Source organism: Lissotriton helveticus, chromosome 2_1 (assembly GCF_964261635.1).
Source record: "Lissotriton helveticus chromosome 2_1, aLisHel1.1, whole genome shotgun sequence".
NCBI lineage: Eukaryota > Metazoa > Chordata > Amphibia > Caudata > Salamandridae > Lissotriton > Lissotriton helveticus.
In genome coordinates, this window is record NC_136059.1 from 183531999 (window position 1) to 183545317 (window position 13319).

Below are 13319 nucleotides of genomic sequence, written 5' to 3' on the forward strand. Positions count from 1 at the left end.
TGGTAATATGCCCCTTCATCCCGTGTTTCAGGTGGTGGGGACATGTACACACATTTCAGTAACTTTACATTCGTAAATAGTAACTAGCCAAAAGTAGTAATGTTACTGACAAGTGTCAGAGAACTTATACATGTAGATTTACTAATCTTTGTGAATTGCCCCAATGGTATTTTTGTAATTAATTTTGGTTGCACTGTTGCTTTAAATTGCCCTCATTAGATTCCCAGTGTGTTTGTCGAAATAGACTTTACTTTTTGTGAGCAAAGCTCAGCTACTCCTTAAGTTATTTCTGCTCATGGGGCATGCACGTCACAGAACGGAGCCTTAGGAAAAACATGTCAAAAATAATATTCCGGCAATCGGCCAACTCTGAAACTTGGAAAGGACTGGAAATGCTCTACCGGGGACACGCATGCCAGAACCAGGCCAGCTAAAGACTTGTCAAAATAAAGAGGTGTTGTGACATCTGACAGGGTTGAGCAGAATTATCAACAGATGTGGAGGCAGGGTGCGCGCGTGTGCCTGACCCCAGGGTGGTCACTGGATATCGGGAATAATGTAATCATAGGGGTTTGGGCCTCTCAAGAATGCCTGCACTCTAGGAGAGACCTCTGAGGAGGGAACTTCAAGGCAGTGGCGAGAAGTGGCCAGACGGCCTTCGGTCAGGACAATGTTCCACCTCAAAAGGAGGGATTGTGACTCGCACGGTAGGTTTATATGCACTGAGTGGTGTCATTCTCAGACCTGTTCGCCTCCATCTCTTCCTACTCACGAAGATCAATCCTTTCAGCAGGCCGCCAGCTTAGCTACCCTCCCACTCGCGAACACTTCAGACCACCACCTTGCACCAACCAAGAACCTTTCCTACACCTATCACACCACGGTGAGAATTTATAAAAACTTGTTTTTTTCCATAGAACTTTCTACTGTAGGTTTGCCTCTTCTTAGCACTGTACATAACTAGTGTAACTGATATTGAATTCAGTGGTACTAAGCTTATTGACATCAGAAGGATGAAGAACCAAGTAAGCCCTGCATTGATTCAAACATGGGTCCTGCAGGTCACACATAGATGTTGACAACTTGTGTTGAACCTACCGAGCCGCCCACCTTTCCAGCCTGAGGAGATTGATGCCACAGAGAAACCAGTGCTGGGCTGTCCACCCCATGATGAATGATGTACGTGTGCATGGAAGGATGCTACTTTTCTGATTCCTGGGATGATTCGCACTATTAGGCATTTTTACAAGCCCCTATCGCCACCACAACGTCACTTTACTTGACAATGTGTTGGCGATAGGAGCTTTGCCTTATTCACAAGGCATCGTTAAGCCACTTAATATTGTTTAATGCCGCCTTGTGAATGAGGTACCCTTTCACGCTATACTTAGTGTGAAAGGGGAGAGAAATGGGTGTTGCTGTGGAAGTTCCACCTCAACACCCATTGATTTTGACACTGCCCCATATTTACAAGAGTGGCATACATATGAGGCAGCGCCAAAATTAAGACCAGGGAAATCCTGGTCTTACTGTGGTGCAACGAGGAGAAATGTTTAATTTCTTCTCATTTTTGCTGTTGCTATGTGTCCTGTGTTGTGCAGCACACATGGATACAGCAAAACGCCATTGGTTGTTTATGTGTAGGAAGGTGTCCCTTCCTGCACATAAACAATCATTTAAAAAAATTACGATTTGTAACTTCTATGTGTGCTGCATTAACCCCTTCACCACGACGCAAATTCGGCCTCGGCGTGGGAGGGGCAGAGGCGAGCGCGGCGCTCCCTTACTCATGACGGCTCCACGCCATCATGAGTCATGGGCGGCTTGTGCCCACCCACTCACAAATACGCCCGCACAGGCGGGGAATTAGTGCCGCATTGACAGAGCAGCAGTTGGATGACGGCTCCACACCGTCATGAGCACACACCGCCCGTGGCTCATGACGGCATGGAGCTGTCATGAGCACGGAAGCGGTTAAGCAGCACACATAAAAGTTACAAAACACCATTCCTGCACATAAACAAACAAGGACACCTTCCTGCCCATAAACAATCTTCCTCTGCAAAGCAGACACCTTTGCACTGATGCAAGGGTGCCTGCGTTGATGCTAGGCAGCTAAATTTAACTACAGCGCAGGACGAAACGCAAGGCTGCACCATATTGCTGTAAATAAGGTGCAGCCCTGTGTTTCAGAAGTGGCAGAGCACAGCATTAAGCCAAGAAGGCTGACGCTGTGCACCAACGACACTGAACTCATTCTCTCCCTCACCGAAGAAAGCACTAGAGCGAACTTCTAGAACGCCATGACTGACATCACCAACTGGATGAGAGCCAACTGTCTCAAACACAACACCAACAAAACTGAAGTTCTCCTCTTCGGAAGACTCCCATCACTGTGAGATGACTCCTGGTGGCCCTCGGACCACCATCCACATCCGTAACTTCAGTATCATACTTGACAGCAAGCTCTCCATGAAATGACAGGTCAACTTGGTCGCTTCCACCTGCTTAAGTTCCCTCAGAATGCTTTGCAAAGTCTTCAGATGGATCCCAGCTGACACCAAAAGAACTGTTACACAAGCCCTCATCACCAGTCAAATGGACTACGGGAACGCCCTCTATGCCGGACGTGTTTGCAAACACCTACAACAAAACCAATACCCAGCAAAAATAATGGCAAATGACAACTAGGTAAAAAAAAGTTCTACCTCGGAAAGGAGAGGCAAGGGTGTCACCTGCCAACAGATGGTAATGAAGCGTAAAGACGTCTCAGGAATAATAAAACAAAACAAATCTACTAATATCACAAAAAGGGAGAATGTGAGACCAAATACACAAAAACAACAATACAAATCAGACAAAATTTATTAAAGGTACTATCAATATACTGGGTGAATAAATAACAAAACATTTCAACAAGTCAAATAAGAATGCAAGCGAAATTCATATGATGTGCTGAACACATTTTTTTTTTTAAATCAACCACAAGTTTTTGATGATTTTTTACTTAAATAGGTCAAAATACTTCATCCCCACATACAGAGATATCAAACAATAAAAAGCAAATCTCAGTCACATACTTGAAAAACCTCCCATTCATCTAGCTACTCACTCAATCAAAACCACTCACATCCAGCATTTACACAATAAATATATATACATATATACAACAAAAAAACAGGATCAGAGACCACAATCAAATAATATGAGTGGGCAATAAGCTCAGAGCATTTACTAGTAGTCCATGTCCAAATGTCTGTGTCCTGCACGGTGCCGAAGCGCATTTCGGTGCCAAGGCTAACTCATAGCCAACACCTTCCTCAGGGCACTAAAGATACAGTTCTCTGTGGTTCAGGACCACAAGTGGGGAGGACAAGAAAAAAATTGATAAACAGCACAAAAAAACAGCAATGATTCAAAGTGCCAATAAGTCAAAAGAACAGGCACGGCTCCCAAATTAGGTAAACTCCAAATGAGGACGTTCCATCCAAAAGTAGATCAGGTGAGGACAATGCCTAGGAAGCAGGTCAAATGAAGCGGGGATGGCACGCAGCAAAAGCGAAGTCTGGACATGCTAGAAGAGCCAGCTACTTGAATGATTGGAGAAGAAGCTCAAGATGAATACCAATCCTCAAACTAAAAGTTCAAATAACTGAAAATAGAATACAACACCCTCTGGGTCGGTGGGTAATTAGTGAATTACGGTTGGAAACCTCGATCTTGACTATTTGTACTATCTACGGCCCTAACTCAGATGATCCGGACACGTTAAATCAGTTAAGCATAGAATTAGCATTGTGGCCATCTCCTCTAATTCTATGTGGGGATCTTAACTTGCATCTGGATGGGCAAGTTGAAATCACTAGTAATTATGTACATGGTGGTAAGAAGAAAAATGTATTCAAGGCAATCAAAGGAATCATCGATGAATTTGGGCTGGTTGACATAGGTTATTTAAAAGGAGGGGGTTCTTCGGGGGTGTACTTTTTACTCTGCCCCGCATCAGAGACATTTTCTCCTTGATTACTTCTTCGTAACAGCAGGACTCATAAATGCTGACAAAAATACTAGGTTTGAAATTCTTCCGAAAGTAATTTCGGATCACAACCCTATTATCTTTGATATAGAAGTCAACTCTGGCTCACCCTTGAGGTCCTGGACCTTTGAGCGGAAATTATTACTTGATCCCCTCTACATTGAACATATGGGCAAGTGGATTTCTGAGTTTTTCCTAACTAATCAAGGCTCGGCACCAATTGAAGTGGTGTGGGATGCTTTTAAATCTGGGATTAGGGGGGAAACGCTTAGTTACTCAATTCATTAACAACGGGAAATGCGAAAGACAACAGACATTGAGTTGGGTAAACTGCGAGATATTGAAATACAGCTGATGACGGCTTGCAGTAGAGGCATAAATACTGACCTAATCTTAAAAAATCGAGCTACTCAGAAAACAAGAATATATCAAAATTTTGCCACAGATCTAGCTCAACAAATTGCTGTCTTCAGATCTGAACTTTATGAGGTGGGAGAAAATTCGGGGAGACTGTTAGCGAAGAGATTGCGACAGAAGGAGCTCTCTGAAAGGATGGATAAAATTATGGATGACTCTGGTAAATTATATGACTCTCCTTCGGATATACTAGAGGTCTTCCGCGAGTTCTATTGTAAATTATATACAGAAGATATTACTGGTGGTATCGAAGGAAGGGTAGCTCACTTTAGCGCAGCCTTGCCTAATATTATCTTGACATCTGAGGAGTCAGAGCAATTAGATGCCCCAATTACTTGGGAAGAGATAGAGCAATCCCTAATGTCATTAGCTCTAGGCAAGGCTGTGGGACCAGATGCTATTCCTTTGGAATTTTTCTGAACTTTTCGAAACATTCTCAAAAAAGAATTGACCATGCTTTTCTTGGAAGCTCAAAAGGGGAAGGCACCACCCTCGTGGCAGTCTTCTATCATCACTGTCTTTCTTAAGAAAGATAAATCGCCCCTGTTACCTTTTTCCTTTAGGCCCATATCGCTAATTAATGCGGATAGTAAGGCTTACTCTAAGGTCCTGGCCTCACGCTTGTCTAATATTATTACACCTCTGATTTTAAAATTTCAACACGGGTTTATTCCTTCTAGAGACACGGCTGATCACATACGCCGCTCAATTACATTTCTGGATTGGTCTCAGGCAACCAGCTCTACTATCGGGGTAACCCTGTTGGATGCCGAGAAAGCATTCAATAGGGTTGCCTGGGCATGTATGTGGGACTCTTTGACAAGTAAGGGATTTGGTCCAGGTGTCCTAACCGCTCTGAAAACTATGTACCATTCTCCGATTGCTTCCATAAGGTTGGCCGGCCAAATATCTTCTTCGTTCCCAATTACACGTGGTACACGGCAAGGGTGTCCATGCTCACCTTTACTCTTTGCTTTCTATATACATCCTTTTTTGAATCGCTTAAATTCGGCTGTAAATATTAAACCAATCCACTTAGCTAAAACAGATTACCAAGCTCTAGCGTATGCAGACGACATAGTCGTAGTCACAACAGATATAGAAACTGCAATCCCTGCCATTAATGATCTAGCGACACAATTTGGATCCTTCTCAAGATATAAGTTGAATCTATCCAAAACTCAGAATTTATACGTTGGTGATAAACCCCCTACTTCCATAGTAACCATTCCTGAAGTCATTTATCTGGGTATCAAAATTTCACTTCCTGTTTCCAAAATTCCAGAACTGAATTTTAATCCTATATTGGCGAAAACCAGTGCGACACTACAAAGAGTAGCTCATCTCCATTTGTCTTTGTATGGTCGAGCCAATGTCTTGAAAATGCTGATACTACCGAAATTTTTGTATATGTTTCGCACAATACCCATCGAATTTCCTTTGATATTATTAAAAAAATTAGAGAGGGTAACTTCAAGATTTTTGTGGAGCTATAAACAACAACGTAGTGCTCATAAAAAGATGCGAGGTGGGTGGAGTATGCCCTATTTTTTATTTTACTATGCAGCTGTGGTAAATAAATAAATAATACCCTATTTTTGACTAGACTTATAGCATAACAGATAGCTCAATAAAATAAGAGTCAAGATTCGAGGTAGTAGGAGTTTCTGCAGGTTTATTACAGCATAAGGACAGGATCAGGACAACCTGCATAGGAACAGAATGACAGGGCCCAGCAGGACAACTGGGGCCCAACAGGGGAAAAGAGGCCCAGCAGCTGCTGGGGCTAGGTCTGGGATGAGCGCGCTAGCTTTTAACAACAATACATCGATTTATATACATAGCGCAAACACATAGCATTACATTGCAGTAGGCGTAGCAGTGGGTGGAGCAGAAGGAGTGACGCGTAGCAGTCGCGAGAGATAACAGTAAAAGTAGGTGTAACTGGGAGTATACATAGACATGTGGTGCAAACGTAACAGAATATGTCATGAATGGGCGGAAACATAGGAGGGGGCTACCTAAGGAGCCGGGACCTCTAACCTAATGGTGCGCGAAAATTGGCAATGACGTGTTACTAGGAGAAGCTGGGGGCTACGAACTCTGTGCTAGGAGCAGAGACTAGAGTCTGGAGGGTCGGAGCGACATGTACCTAAACCCTATCTGGTATCTGATGTTTAGGGAACATGTTGATATAAACTAGAAGTCATGAGGGGAAAAGCTAACTTGATTCTAAGACTGGACCACGCATTATTCTACATGTAGTGCGTGATGAAGAATACTAAATGACCATTAAATACAGTATTTCTCTAACGTGGAGACGAGAAGGCTAGACAATGACGGAAACTATTGATGCAGTTCAGTAGCTTAGGAATGCAGAAGAGGAGAACTGAACTGATAGCTGGAATCATAACATACTCTTGGCAGACTCAGAGGCAGAGCCGGGCTGCACCGGGCACTGCGAAGCAGGAAGTAAGTGAAGGGTCGAGGATACAGGTGGGGGCTGTATCGCTCCTCAGCGAGGCTTTCAGGAGACAGGAGCTGAATCTGTGGTCCGGGCCCTTTTGAGGCCTGGAAACGGGGACTTTATAATGAAATAACGTGCACACTGGGAAACGTGGCAACATTACTTTACATAGGCCTGATATTCGTAGTATTCACGAGGACTGGAAACTAACATACTAGAGGTGGACACAATTATAATTGCGTCATTAATCGGACATGGGGAATAACATATGCATATTGGTCATGCACACATAACATATGATGGATGAGGCGTAGGGACACAGAACATGGCAAAATTTACTTTTCCACATTCCCTCCTTGTCACTACGTTTCCATCAGGAAACATCAATTTTCATGATACCATCTATCATTTCATACAGTACCATTTGCTCGTCTCGAATTGTCTTGGAACGGGATTTAGAACGGGGCTTGGGACTAGGAATACAAGAGGTAGCACACATGCTGCAAATCGCAGGGCCACATTGTATACAGAGGCAGCAGCTAAATATGATCGCTACTGCAATACCCAAAAAGGACAGGACTTTCCATCCCCATGCGGAAATTATATTCCAGAACCAACCGGACCATGTCCAGGTGCCTGGATCTTGGTGTAACAGATGGGCAATTTTATGGAGTTTGGTTATAGCTGAATAAACAGACGGCGCGTTATTTGGAATGAAAATGCAGCAACTAGATCCGATGACTCTACAGGCCCCGCCCCTATCGGCCAGTATGACGTCAAGGACGAGACGATTTTGCAAAACAACAAATCTCATAGCAGATTGTTCTTCGGTTAGGTTACCTAGAGCAGAGGCAGTCTCATTTACTACAGCTTCAAGGGTTCTTGTTAACCTACGGATCAGTTTACTATTCTGGACAGGTCCGATAAAGAAGAAGAAACCTCTATTGAAATCTGTATACTGTTCTAGAGTAGTTTCAGTATAATCGACAATTGGGGACTCCCTTCTATGTCTAATGTGTACTAGACGTGTGTTTCTGTGATAATCAGATGGGGCTAGGAAAACAGGTGGCAGTAGGAAAGCAATGTAACAGGTTCCCTCCCAATCGAGGGGCAGACGAACATATGCGGTCTGACCACAAATAAAATAAGAATGACGTGAAGCTTTGAAAATAGATTTCCCACTGTCACTATACTTGATAACAGTAGTACATTCACTATGACCTACATGTATGGAACCATAACTACGGACACATAATTCGCCTTTGACTGGTAGTACTGAAATAGCAGGTAAGTCTGGAGTAGTATCAGACTGAACATTCAGGACCATGAAATTCGACGAATAATTACCTAAATTATATACTTCATTTTCTAGATCTAAACCTGTTCTGTGGGGGAGACCTTGCGTGTCTGGGAAACATGTTCTGTTAAGAAAAGACATATCTGTTGAGGATGATGTTAACGTGGACCATGCTCCACACGAACCATTGTGTGAGAATGGATAAGGAAAGAGTGGCAGAACTCCTTTCGGTGTCTGGAAAGGGGGGAGTCGACCACACACCCAACAATTAGTGGCATTGCTGGTCTGGTGTGAGTAATGTAGCATACGGATAAATGTGTTGTTGCGCATAGCGAGGCGGTAAGAATATTCGTGAGGAGGCAGATCACTAAACGTGTGCTCTACTGTAGCATTAGCAGACATATTTACATGAGGAACTGGACAATACAGATAGAACGCATAGCTGGTGCAGGAAATCATAATGCTGATGAATAATACGAAACTCAGAAAAACGATACATCTGATTGAACTTCGACTGACTCTCTCACTATGGGGGTCTATTTTATACATGTCAGAAACAGTCTAACCGTTTCACCTAGGGGAGGACTTATACAATCAAACTGACTGACTTATTTTACTAGACCTGAGCTTTAACTTATACTCCTGCTGCGGAGTTTTCTCTAACAAGGGAGGGGTTGTAATAATGTCTTGTGCGGGACAGTCCTTTAAAACAATGTTCTGGCAATCCTTCGAATCTTGGAAATCCTTGGAAATGTTCTTGGAGACTGATTTCAATCCATTGAAAAGTTTTACATGAGAAAGGTGGACCCACCCCTTCCTGCCTTCCAACTTGACGGCAGTACGGGTGGTCAAGAGGACCTGACGTGGCTCCTTCCAACGTGGTTCCAGCGGACTTGATCTGTCAAAATTTCGGACCATCACAAGGGAGCCTGGAACGATCTCGTGCGGTGCCACCTCGGTATTGTCTGGAAATGCGGCAGCAACCTGTGAACGACATGAGTTGAGGGCAGACATCAAGGAAGCTAGGTAATCTGTCAGCATATTACATGAAACATCGGTAATACTTCGGGGTCTAGGAGTACCCCACATGTTAGGGGGGCGGCCGAATACGACCTCATACGGGGACAGACCTGATCTGGAATGTGCGACCATACGCATATAAAACAGGGCGACTGGCAGAGCTACTAGCCAGTCCACACCTTTTTCTTTACAGACTTTGGCAATACGGATTTTCAGGGTCTGATTATGCCTTTCTACGAGACCGGCTGCTTCAGGATGGCGTACACAATGGAACTTCCACTGGTACCCTAACAAAAGGGAAACGTGCTTCATGAGTTCGGATGAGAATGGCTGGCCGTTATCAGAATATACGACTCTAGGGAGTCCGTATCTAGGGAAGAATTCACGAACCAACTGCTTGGCAGTGGTCGCGGCTGTGTAATCTGGGACTGGATATGCTTCTGTCCACCTGGACAAAGCGCATACAACTACAAGGACATACTTGAAACCTCGACATCGCTCCATCTGAATATAATCCATCTGGAGGACCTCAAAAGGGTGGTCAGGGGGCTGGAAACCACCTTGTTCCACCGGGACACTTTTACCTGGATTAAACTGACAACATATCATACAGGTACGGACTTTCTGCTTGGCTGCAGCTCGTAAATGCTTGTTGAACCAAATGTTCTGGATACTGTCTAACATAGCTTTTTCTCCTAAATGTGCTGGACTATGTACGGTATTGATAATGACTTGAACCATAGAGTCGGGGAGAAACCATGTGGCTCTACCCTTCGTTAACCATCCTTGATCTGTCTGGACCCCTCCTTGTTCAGACCATTTCTTGATTTCAGAGGGAGTAGCATGTAACTGGATATCTATGACATCTTGTGTAGGGTCCTTAACTGTCATGCATGTAATCAGATCTGGAGTATGTGTCATGTTAACTGGAATATCTGGAGTCTGTGCTGTAAGCTTGGCTGTGCGGTCTGCTAGATCGTTACCTTGGGAAATAATGTCAGTAACTTTCGTATGTGCTTTACATTTCATGATAGCAATGGATGTCGGTAAATGTATGGCATCTAACAGGGCTTGAATAAGGAGACCATGCTGAATCTTGGTTCCATGAGAAGTCATGAAACCTCTCTCCTGCCAGAGTACTCCGAAGTCGTGTACAACTCCGAATGCGTAACGTGAATCTGTGTAAACATTAACCTTCAGGTTCTTGGCGTGTATACAGGCTTGTGTCAGGGCAACTAGCTCTGCTGCTTGAGCGGACAGGGTATCAATACGGTGTGTTTCAATAACTTCAGTATCAGTAGTCACTGCATACGCGGCGACTAGTTCTCCTGTACTAGTTCTCATACATGAACCATCCACATAAAGTGTCAGGTCAGGATCTGGTAACGGAATGTCTGTCAGGTCTTGTCTTGGCTTCGTCGTAATGTTAACTACTTCCACACAGTCATGTGTGTCTGGATTTAAATTAACTGATGGTAACAGTGTAGCGGGATTCAGAACGTTGCAGCGTCTAATTTCTATGTGTGGCTGGAACAGTGTCAATTCATAACCTGTTAATCGTGCAATTGTCAAGTGCTGTGTCTGTGTTCTGTTTAAAAGAACTTCTACGGAGTGTGGAACTTGTACTGTCAGGGAGTGTCCTAAAACTATGGAATCACTTTGTCTGATAGCTAGTGCTGTGGCTGCAACTGACTTGAGGCACGCAGGCAACGCCTGGGCGACCGGATCTAATGTGCTCGAAAAATAAGCACAGGGCTTGTATTGTCCTGCTTGATCTTGTGTGAGAACAGATAATGCTGTACCTTCGCGTTCAGTAACAAAAAGTGTAAAAGGCTTACTGTAGTTCGGTGTAGCTAGAACTGGAGCTTGACATAGGGCTTTCTTTAACTCGTTGAAACTAAGTGTATGTTCAGATGTCCAAGGGAGGACAGTCGATACGGCTGCCTCCTGTGTCGTTAACTGTATCAGTGGTTTGGCTAGAAATGCATACTGGGGAATCCATTGTCTACAATAAGAAGTAAGGCCGATAAAGGCACGTACCTCCTTCTGGGTTCTGGGCTGGGGAAGACTCGCTATTAACTGGATACGGTCGGGTGTCAACTGCCTACCCCTCTTGGACAGCAAGTGTCCTAAGTATACCACTTGCTGGACACAGAATTGAAGCTTCGAAGGTGACACCTTGTGCCCCATCTCGGCTAGAAAATACAAGACTGTAAGGGATGCTCGCTCGCAAGCACGTTCAGAACGGGCTGTGATCAGTAGATCATCGACATACTGGAGCAGGGCAGTGTCAGTTGGCATGTGAATGTTGTCTAGTTGTCTCTTGAGTGCTTGACTGTAAATACTAGGGCTTTCTGTGAAACCTTGAGGAGCGCGTGTGAACATATAGCTCCTTCCGTTTAAACAAAATCCGAAAAGAAACTGGCTGTCTGGATGAATTGGAACACTAAAAAATGCATTCTTGAGGTCAATGACAGTGAAAAACATGGCTTCGGAATCAATAGCTGTTAACAGGGAAGAAATATCTGGGACAACTGGGTACTGTGGAATAATACATTTATTAAGTTCTCGTAAATCAATCACTAATCGATATACTGGGGGTGCATTTGGATCAGTACGTTTCATGACTGGAATGATCGGAGAATTACATACATTGGAGTCAGTTTCTACAACTACTCCTTGAGCCATGAGCTCGTCAATAATTTTGGATAAGGCTGCTACAGCCTCAGGTGGCAATCTGTACTGTCTGATTCGGGGTAACACTACACCTGGTTTGAGAGTCACACGATGGGGTGTGATTTGCATGTAACCTACATCAGTTGGACCTTGCGCCCATAAATGCTGCGGAACATTAGACAATCTTGAATCAAAATCACGTAATACATAGTGACCCTTAAAGTCACGTAGGAACAGACGTATTCCCTCTGGGGAACAGCAAATAACTGCACCTAACTCTTTCAGTGTCTTAATGCCTAATAGGTTTTCTGGACATGACTTAGTAAGTAACAGATCAGTAGTACGGGACAATGGACCTACTTCTAGAGTAACTGGCTTAGAGATCTCATTTATAATGGGTTTTCCTGAAAATCCAAGGGAAACATTTCTTGAGCCTGAGAGCGGAGCCCCTGGAACTTCGGCATGACTAATTGTGGTCCTACTTGCCCCTGTATCGATCAAAAACTTTCTGTCTTTCCCTAATACTTGACTGTGAACATAGGGACCTTCTTGATCTACAGGTATCTCGATGAGAGGCAAGCCTACCTCCCTCTCTAGGCTGTTTCATGAATACTGCTGGTACTCTGGATACTCAGACTGTGCATACTGGTACATCTGCGATGTAACATGCTGTGTTGCAGCAATAGGCTGCGGTGCGGTAACTGTCTGTGGTGCATTCTGTGGCTGAGGAATCTGTGAAACTTGTTCTTGTCTAGGCGGACGTGGTCTTTCTTTAGTCTTACCAGTAGCTATGTTGTGTTTCAGAACTGCACACTCGTTTATAAAATGACCTGGCTGTTTACAATAATTGCAGTTCCCTTTAACGGGAGCTGCAGGATGACTGGCTTGATTCGGACCCCTCTTCTGACTGTCTTGAGGAACAGATTGTGCAACTAGCACTTTCATTTTCGTGTCTTTCATACGTTTTCTCTCGTGTTCTTGCTCTTCTCTGATTCTATTCTGGTGGTACTGGAGCATCTGGAGCATCTGGGACGGAGTATTAGCTTGCCAGGTGCTTTCGACTTTCAAAACTCGATTTTTAATTTGTGGACTTGAGTTCTCGACCAATTTGGTAACGAAAAGATGAGGGTATGACTCACTACTTGTCTTGAGACCACTGTTAATACTGAAACATTTCTCGAATCTAGAATAGAAATCACTAATATCCTCATCTTGTTTCTGTTTACAGGCTGAGATTGCATCCCAGTCTTCCTTCCTAGTTGTCAATAATCTGGGTAAAACTTGAATCAGTAATTCTGGTAATTCTTTACATTTATCTCCAAGACCGGTACCTGGTACTCGTGCCTTGTCTTCAGCTTCTAGAGCTGTCCAATCGATCTTTTTCTCTCCCACCTCCCATTCTTTTT